We start from the raw sequence: 10437 nt of genomic DNA, 5'->3' as shown, positions 1-10437 counted from the left end.
AAAACGTAATGTATGCGTTAGCGGCGTTTGTGGTGGGGTACTCACTCGGCCTGCGTGCCACATAAAATGTGGCTTGGAGCCCGGGATTACTGCGAGAGGAGAGAGGGCCTGGCACACAAGGCCCGGGAGCAGCTCCTGCCTTCCTGTACCTCGAGCATTCGTGTGCGGCAGATGGGCAACTCAGCACTTTCAGCCCACAGACTTGACCAAGTCGTTGTAGGCTTCACAGCACACAGTTTTAACCGAAGCAAGTCACAAAATAGATGGGTGAACTGAGGGGCGTCTAGCAGAAGAGAATGCACTGGGGATAACTCAGACAAAAGGCAGAGCTGATGGCTCTCCTGTCCCCAGCACAAGCTCTTTGGAGTCACATTGGTAAAAACTGCAGAATAATCAGAGCCAGCGGAGAGATGAGGCAGTTTCACAGCTGTTGGCAGAATTTGTTTTGATCCACTGCCCCAAACAATGACCTCACCCATAGCGTGTGATAGGTCCTAAGAGACTATTCAATATTTCAGACATCATCTGATGTAGGATTTCAGTCATGATAAGCATGACATTTAAAACCTAGGCTCTGGGAACCTGAGATACAAATTGTGAGTTTTCTTCAGCAGTTGTTAAGGTCCTCGAAGAAGGCTTTCCAAAATTTCTCTGAAACTTGATGGAAAATGTTCTGAGGTCACTTTGGAGGTTTCTTGCATAACAATGAGAACAAGAAATTTTTTGTCTGGCACCAACAAGCAGTTCTGAGCCAGGATTACAAAGATTGCACTTGAAACTTCTTCATTTCCCCCACTCACTCAGAGCTTCTGCAGCAAGGAACTGAAAGCCGAAGCGTATAAGTTTTCTCAGGAAGTCATTCAAGTGCTAACTTTTCCAACACATAAAAAAGCTGTATTTTGTGTGAGAGACCTGTGTCATGCTTTGGCATGAGATAAGGGTAACAAGGAAAAGCTTAGACACCATGCAGGTGCCCTGCTTATATTTTATCCTAGTAATTGTTAAGGTTTCTCAACTTAAAACAGAAATGGAAAGTTTTACTTTCACAATAAAACAAATGGCTGACATTTTCTGTGATGACTGGTAGGTCTTGGCAGGTCTATGTCCCTTTCTATCTACATCCATCTATATATTGCCCGCCTATCAATCTATCTCCTATCAGCTTATTCAAATTGCACCTATCACCTCAAAGAAAAAGTAATAATTACCAATAGGATAGTGCTCTTAGAGAGTGAACTCAAGCTATGAGTTCCAAGTATTTGAAAGCAAGTTTGAAAATATTTTCATTATAAATAATTTGTTTGGAGAAAAACTGGGTCACTATAAAAATTGTGATCTGGGATTGGGAAGATAGCTCAATAGCCTAAGTGCCTGCCTGGCAAGTGCAAAATCCTGAGTTTGGTCTCTGATACAAAAAAAAAAAAAAAAATACAGATTTGTGCTCTCATACCCATTAAAGAAATTACTAATTGGTTTTTGGAATCTTACCCTGTCCTCAGCATAAACTGTGGATATTGACTTCTAAATAGAGTATTTGGTTCAGTATTTGTTGTTGTTGTTGTGGCTTCTTAAAAATATAAAAATTCAGCATATTCTGGTTAACCCGAAAGAAAGCTAAATGATCTCAATGAAAACTCAGACTTACCAGCCAAATGTCAATAATAGCGTTGCACAACCAACAGGGAATTGTAAAATGAGCAGGGAAGTTTAGAAAGCATAGCCATAGAAGTCGGTGCACAGTGATGCAAACCTGAAATCAGAGTGCAGAAGGAAGCTGAACAAAGAAAGCTGCAAGTCTGAGTACATTTTTTAGGCAATTTTATGAGACCATACCTTCCAACAAAAAAATGAAAGTGTTGGAGATGTAGCTCAGTACCAATATCGTAGCTTCCTGGTTAAAAAAAAAAAATCCCTGGAGATGTCTTTCATTTGAATTTATTCATATTTTAAAGGTATTTTGCTACAGAGGCCATTATAATAACTACAAAAATTAGCTGAATGTTGAGATAAATCCCTATGTAATTATTTTATAGTATCATTTACCTCTGTTTTAAAAAGAATGACGTATACATGACCATATTCTTCTTAAACATAGCTAGTAATAACTAGCCAGATTAAACTATGTAAATATTTTAATAAGCAAAAAAGTATACACAATAATGAACAAACACAGTTTTAACATTTTATGAGCTTGCTTTTATCTATTTTTGGTGATAGAGATTGAATCAGTATATCTAGAATTTTATTTGAAGAGAAAAAAAGCAGTTTAAAAATAAGAAAACTCAAGTTACACATTTAACATTCTTTTTTTTGGTGGAACACAGGGATTAAACTCAGGCCCTTGTGCTTGCCAGGGAAGCGCTTATTCCACTGAGCCATCTCCCCGGCCCCCAGGGCTTCATTCTTGCTAAATAGGTGTTTACTCTACAATTGAGCTATATATATGCCCAGCCTCAATTTTCTGATATTTACGAAGTATTACTTGCTTCTTCTAAAGAGAATGCTAAAATGATTAACTTCCGTCTTGACGCCTATCTTACAATGTATAAAATCAAGTCAGGTATGGAACTCCTAATAAGTAGATGTTGAAGGCGGGGACTCGAACTCTTACTAATGAAGGTCTAGGGAAAGCCTAGAGAGGGAAGGAGTCGAAGCTGCTCTAGATGAGTGTTTCTTCAAATGTGGTCCATGAACTGCCTGCCTCTGGGCCATGCAGAAAAACTGAAAATTCCTGAATTTCACTCAGGAATGACTGATGAAGTGTCCTTAAGGTGTGCTCCAGGATGCTGCAGTTCTACCAGGCTCCTAGGTGACCCAGGCACGCTACTGGTGACTTGCAAGCCAGCACCTCTAGTCAAGAAAATCCTGCCCGAGCCTGAGCCTGAGCCCTACATCACCCCTGCTCCCAGAGACCGAGAGCGCCAACGACTCCTTCAGTGGGGCGACAAGGGTCAAGTCCATCAGATCAGTCTCAGGATTAAAAGGATCCTTATTTGGTAAAGAAAAAAGAAAGACCCGTTTTTCTGCTCTGCCTGCACCAAGAAGGAAGTGGGCTTGTTAGGAAATTTTTTAATTGTGTGGGACTTTTTATGCCTAGAGTTGATGGTCATTCGTGGATATCAACTTCTTTAGCCACACAAATCCCTAAGGGATAATCAGGAGGCAAGACTGACGTTCCGGATATGAAAATAATACAAAGAAGAAATAAATACGCACTTTAAAAACAAGTACTAGCAGGTCTGCAAGTCAAATTACAAGGGAAAAAATGTCTTTTATATCAAAATTTCTGAGGATGTATAAATATTCTTTTTAACCCATTTAAAAGACATTTAAAACAGGACTTTGCTTCAACAATACAAAGCCGAGCGTAGCAGTTGTGCTGCTTCCGGAGTCCCTCCCTGGCCTTCTAACCACAAAGTCGTGTGCTCTTGGATCTTACCTTCCAGTGGGAAGGACCATCTCAGCTTTCCTCTTCAAGCAAAGCTCTCTGCGTTTTCTTAGCCCTGCGTTGTGTCATCTGCCTGTCAGGAAAGCAGTTGCTTGTTTGATTGTTAATTGCCCTTGTTTTTTATTATAGAACGCATTCAAATTTTGGTAAGTAACATGTTCTTCTTTGTAATTAGATATAGTAGTTAAAATATCTTTCAATTCACCATGCCATTTTCCTTTAATCAGCACATCAGCCGGGCTTTGGGACGATGTTGGAACCATATCTGCAGCTTTACCACAGCAATGCTGCTCAAAGAAAATTAGGTTGCCAATACATTCTGCAATGGAAATGAAATTCAAAGGTAGGAGATTGTATTGTGCAGGCCTGAAATGTGTGGGCCAAATGCAAGGAAAATGTGGATGTTTCAATCATTTGCTTCAACAAGATTCAAAGATGTTTTCTACAGGCTTTAGAACATTGGTGCCTGAAATTAGCAAGAGGCCATTTGGAGAGCCTGTCACAGGATGTGGAGGAGTTGTTCTGGATTGTCCCTGTAGGGAAGAAGAAGGGCTGGAATATGATGACTACATTCGTACAGAATTCAGTCACAGGGTAGGGTGGGCTAGCCAAGATGACACTGAAAATTGAGCACCAGACAGGACAAGAAATCTGAAGCACTGTCTCACTGAATCCTCTTCGAGAAGGTTTTATTAACTCCACTTCCAAAAAAAAACCAAAACCAAAAAATTATTAAAAAAAAAACCTGAGGATTAGAGAAAATAAGTGATTGTTCAAGATCAACCAGGAAATAACGTCAGCCAAGCCTCTACAAATCTGAAGCTAAGGCCCTGAGGGACCCTCCTTCTCTTCTGTCCCCTGGGAAAAGCAATGCAGAAACAGGGCTCCATCATCCCCACCTCCTGCATCTATCTCCCGGTAAACTAGCCTGCTTCATTTGCTTCTACCTTGAAGTCAGCTCATTCATCACTGCATGACAGACAGATCAGCCCCAGACAAGCAGGATGACGAGGAATCCGGTACAGGCACCAAACAGCAGAGGTGTGCAGCTAGACTCCTGAAGTTCAAAGCCAGGTTGCAACATCTATTACTTGTGTGTTCTTCAGCAACCACCCTTCTAAGATTACCCAAAGTATAATGTTCAGCACCCGGGTTTGAGCCCTAGCTCTGCCTCTTACCTGCTACATAACTCTGGCAGCTATTCATTTCTCTGTGCCTCAGTCTTTACATCTACGAAATGAGGGCAGTTGTGCCAACCACATTTAGGTAAGGACTGAATAAGGCAATTCATGACCTCAGCTGAGTCTTAAACATTCATGCCCAATCACCAAGGCAATTCATGACCTCAGCTGAGTCTTAAACATTCATGCCCAATCACCATTAGCTATTACCCTGGAGCTCCACCTCCTAGCTATAAACTAAGGATGGAAATATGATGTCTAGGACTTTTGGAGGGACTAAGGATGATAAGTGCAGAGGACTTTGTCTAATTCTGACCCTGCTAGAGAGATATCTGGTAAAAGTTAGGTGCACATCTGGCAAAGGCAAGTTGATGTAAACTCCGGACCTTCCCACCACTGGATCACCCGGCATGGGGCAAGCAATTTGAACTTCTAGAAAAGCACTTAGTATTATCTCTAACCGAAGACCACAGCCAGAATGGTGTTCTGGGAAGGGTGGATAGAAAGAGAGCTGGTCTCTAGGGCAATGAACATAAGCAGAGGGCCCCACACTTCTTTAAAAAAAAAAATGGGATGACCTACTCTTCTATTTCATACATACACATTTATGAACACAGACATTTTTATACTTTGTTGCCTCATCTAAGGCTGCTGAAAGCAACCTGAATACGGTGCCCCTGGGGAGCTCTTCTAGCACAGAGCCCACTGGCCAAATCAGCCTGCTGCCTGATTTTTTTGTTTTGTTTTGTTTTGTTTTTTGTTTTTTGGGTTTTTTTATGCTCATCTCAGAACAGCTTTTATAGATGAACACTTACAATTGATTTGATGAGAAGGAATGCTGACTTTGAACCCCAATTAAGTGAAACATTATCTACCCCCCAAAGAAATTCCATTCTTCTCATTAGTAGGCTGCATTACAAACACTGTGTGCAATGATTATTGTTCTTCTTATGTATATAAGTACCAACATAATCATTTCAATTTTGCCTCCTGGTCTCAAAAACCTAAACTATTTACTCTGACCCTTGATAGGGAAGAGGGTTCTCTGCCTTCGAGTATCTTGCTTGTGACTTTTCCTTCCCAACAGCTGGTTATTATGAACTATCAAACTCCACTGATGAGCACATTTGCTTTGCAAAGAAGGAGGATATTGTATCTCAGAACACTTTTTAAACCACAGGAGAAAACAAGTCCTATGTTTTGGCAATTTTAAACTAAGAAAATTGTATCCACCCAAATCCAGACCCACACACTTAGCCGTGAAATATATTTATAAAGGCATGTGATCAGAAACACTGCATAGCCTTTTTCTGGTCGTGGGAAACAGGATCTGCGTGTTGCCTAAATGGGCCCATTCTTTGGGAAGAAGTTATCTCATATCACATGATTAAAGTTAGCTTGTCGAAGCCACGTGAAGGTTCTGGAGACCACTACCTTCTAATGTATTCCATGAGCTTGTTTAGCTTGCTCTTTTCCCAAGGGCTCTTAAAAGTCCACATTTTACCTCAGTTTCATGTTAGATTAAAACTTTGCTGGCTCTTGGCATCTCTTAAATGATGACAGCTTTTAATTTCAGCTATATTCAAACATTAAAAGTCAATTAAAGAAAACATGAGCCAATTCCCTTTTAAGGAAGACAGTTTTTGCCAAATCACAGTGAAGTTAAAACTCTGGATCTAGGAAACCTGAAAGGAAAAGGAATTCCAGACATAATGCTTTTTATCAAGAACCTTAAGATTTAAACAAGGTTCTCTCTGGAAGCTCAAAAATCAGGATTTGGGTCACTCAGAAATGAAACAGAGGAAGACAAAATCATTGCCAGAAAGAACTAGAAATCTTCAGCAGTCTCCAGTGAAAAGGCTTGTGTATGAGCCACATATCCTAAAACATCATAGTAGGACCAATAATGCAGAAATTCAAGGGGGAGTGGAAGGTAGTACTTTACAGGCTTTGCTTATATTTTTTCCTGAGAAACCCAGTTTAAAGATGGGGCTGGATGCCGATTATGACACCCCATGCTGTCCGAGCACAGATGACCAGAGAACATGACAACTCTACTTCCCCAAACAGAAGCTCTTCACTTATGGAAGCCATAGGTTGTGACCTCCAAGGTTATGGCCTCCTTTTGTGTCACCCACTTCTAAAATTACCCTTCGCTCTTTGCCTGCAGGGCCTATGTTTCCAAAGGACACAAAGAGGTTTTGACAATTCTTTAAAAGTAGCAAAATGTAAGAAGCAATGTCTTGGCTTATTTTCGTTTTTCTTTTCATCCTTTTGGGTGGGGGAACATCGGATCCCATACAAAGCAACTCATAAATAATTTATTGATGGCATCCAACAGTGAAACAGCTTGAGGAGCTGAAGAGGTCTCATGCACCCAGCCTATATCTCTATGAAAGGTAACAGCAACATTTCTCACCACAAATACTTATAATGCATATTTGAAATAATAGAGTAAGCTGTCCAAAAACACGTGCTTATGCTTTTTTTTGAGCTGTCACCCCTTACACTGCATCCTACTTCACCGCTTCCATAACAAGTGTTACTAAAGAAAGAAAATAAATAAAAAGAAACAGCTGAAAAGATGACAGTGCCCAAAAGGTTCCAATTAGTCCATCCATCGCTCAGACTCATCTATTACCTGCCCACTCACCCTACTCCACTACCTAAAGCACACACTTCATGTTCAACCTCAAAATATAAAACATTGTAATCCCTGAAAGAAGAAATTGTCTCTTGGAGAAAGCTTGACTTCAGGTGACCTTCAAATGTAAGTGGCCACTGGCTGCCTCCCTTTAATTCCAGGACTGCTGGCACCAGGACTTTTACTACAGTTTCTTCAACAAACCCAATCCTACATTCAACTCCCAGCCATAAATGCACATCCTCCTAGTAGGAATCAGAAGACTCCACCGATCCTGCTCCTGGTGATGAAGCCTTCCACAGGCACAGACTTGACTGTCTGCCCAGACCCCTATTCTGTGTAACCAAAGTCGTGATGGGTAAAGAAGCATTAAACGAATGCTTAATCTCAGAGATGAGAGACTCAAAGAAAAGGATAGATTAAAACCTAAAAAGAAAGAAAAAAAAGATCCCAGTGCTCTAAAGGAAAGAAAAGTCTCCCAGCATCCTTCCTACTTATTCTTTCAGTATAACACACAGCTAAGCCCACCTTATCACATCTTGGTTGATACCAACTTTATCAACTTTTCCATCAAAGCCAAATTGGACTTAGTACAATCGATGATGGACTGTCTGTATGCCAAGTGTATCCTTTGTATAACTGATTGTGTAATGGTAGAAACTGAGAAATTGGGACAGAAGTATGGAGTGGCCCTAAGGACTGCCAAGGATCCATAGTTTGAACGATTACCTTGCACACATAAAGGGACCTGCGCAGATGACTGCTTAGTGCACAGAGTAACTGAGCACAAGTGTTACATTGTGGCCACGGTTGACCAGGACCTTAAGTGGAGAATCTGGAAGAGCCCTGGAGCTCCTATCATGTACATTTCTAATCACAGATACAACACAGAGTGGATGCCACATGATCACGGAGCCCCTCAGTTCTGATTCTTACAAGACAAAGTTCCGCTGCCTCCTTCCAACCAACTTTTTGTTTTCAGTTCATGCAGTGTGCTATAGCATGAATTATTCACCCATTTGCTGTATTATCAGCTTAGTATGGTTAAATAGATTCACTTTTTGATGCTTTCTAAAAAAAAGCACTACAGTTAAAGAACGTTATTTATCAGCATGCTCACATACAAATACATTATAGATATGTATTGCAATTATGGATATGCCTACACGTATGTATGTATGTATGTATACCTACATAACCATGTATATGTGACCTGCACATGGGACTTACAGGTACAGACACATGTATGTATATGGCAAGAAAAGACATGAAACACAAAGCAAGAGTGAAAGTCTTGCAGGTATAGTTGATGCCTTGTGCAGGGCTGTGTCCCTGATGTGCTGTTCCTTTCTATTCCTACATCAGCAAGGCTACTAACTGCTCAAAACTGTATGCTTCTTCTGAAAAGTATCCTTGGCCAAAGGAAATATGCCATCCAAAACTTCCTGGTCACTAACATCTTGTAAAACAAAAAAAATCCTGCCCCCAATAAATATATGAAAAAATGTTCAACATCATTGGTCATTCAAGAAATGCAAAATCAAAGAGAGCTCTGATTCCATCTCACCCCCGAAAGAATAGCTGTCATCAAGAAATCAACCAATAACAAATTTTGGAGGGGCTGTGAGAAAAAGGGAATGCTTTTCCACTGTTGGTTGGAGTGTAGACTGGTACAGCCACTATGGAAATCAGTGTGGAGGTTTCTCAAAAAATTAGGATTAGAGATCCCATTCAACCGAGCTATTCCCCTTCTGGGTATTTTCCCAGGAAAATTAAAAACATCATACCACAGCCATATATGTGTTATAACAGCATAATTTGTAATAGCTAAATCTTGGAAACAACTCAAATGCCCAACAACCAAGGGATGGATAAAAAGATGTGCTATTTTTATACAATGGGGTATCACTCAGCTATAAAGAAAGATAAAGGGACCAGCTCAGGGCCCCCTTCTGTCCCTCTCTAGGACAGGAGCATTCTTTCCCCCAAAAAATATATTCTGCTCTTAAAAAAAGATAAACTTGAGAGTTTTGTAGATAAATGAACACAACTTGAAACCATACTCACAAGTGAATTAAATCAGACTCACATGGGTAAATACTGCATTTTCTCCCTAGTATAAGAAACTGAAAGAGTAAATAAGATCCAAAAGGTACAAACAACTCTTGTAAAAGACAAAGAAACTGCTCAAAAGGAAATGAACAACTGAGATAGGAGAAAGGAGAACAGAAGGAAGGGGAAAAAAATGTATACACACACAAGACAGCTAAGATAATTATACTACTAATTTCTATTAGCTCATTAGAAAGAATGGTTTGTGCTTATATAGTTTGATTAATTTTTTAATATAAAATATATTAACCATTTTTGATCCCTTATTATCATGTTTTGAAATTCTGATTTTTTTTTAGTTTTTTTCTCTTTAGTATAACTTTTTGGGATACTAGGAATCAAACTCAGGACTCCACACTTGCCAGGCAGGTGCTGTGCCACTAAGCTATACTCCAAATAAATGTATTTTTTTTAAATCCTGCTCCCTTTTCTCAAAGTAGGACAGTTACTAGTGTCATTCACACTCCAGAGCACCACGTGGGCCGTGAGAGAGCCTAGACTTCTGCCAGAGCCACGTGTGCCTGGCCTCTGTCTTACACCCTTACAGTTTCCCCTAAAAACATCCCTTCACTACAATCATCTATTCAAGAATTCCTGCTTCACACTCAGTGTACAGAAAGGCCATCTAAGGCAGACAGCAACCAAGGAGAAGACCAAAAAAGGAAGCAGGAAAAAATGACATCAGAGATCTTACATCAAGAGATTCTTATGGAACATTTCAGTTACAGAGAATCAGACACTGGAATGTGTCGCTGTGCTTATCCCAGAAGAGAATGGGACTTGGCGTGGGTACGTGGAAGAAATGTCGCCACATCCTTGATATCAAAGAAGCCTACGCAAACTGGCTGGAGGTAATGCAGAGGAAGTAGGTGGCAGGTAACAAACAGATGGTATGGAATCCAAGGAAAGTTGGAACAACCAGCCTCCAAGGAACTGTCAGAGAGCACCAGGACCTCAGCAGAAAGGTGTGGACATTTGTCCCATGCGCTACTCTTTTTCCCTCTGACAATATGTAAGTAGGGGGTTAGATGCTCAAATAAAGTGCTCCAAAT

At 40.4% G+C, this 10437-nt stretch overlaps 1 pseudogene; it reads left to right on the top strand.

The window, feature by feature from the left end:
• Nucleotides 1-2688: 2688 nt before the first annotated feature.
• Nucleotides 2689-8202, top strand: LOC105743075 (annotated as a pseudogene).
• The last annotated feature ends 2235 nt before the right edge of the window (nucleotides 8203-10437 follow it).

The sequence above is a fragment of the Octodon degus genome, unplaced genomic scaffold (assembly GCF_000260255.1).
Source record: "Octodon degus isolate 3935 unplaced genomic scaffold, OctDeg1.0 scaffold00096, whole genome shotgun sequence".
In the NCBI taxonomy this organism is placed as follows: Eukaryota; Metazoa; Chordata; class Mammalia; order Rodentia; family Octodontidae; genus Octodon; species Octodon degus.
This window is presented reverse-complemented; position numbering and strand designations above follow the sequence as displayed.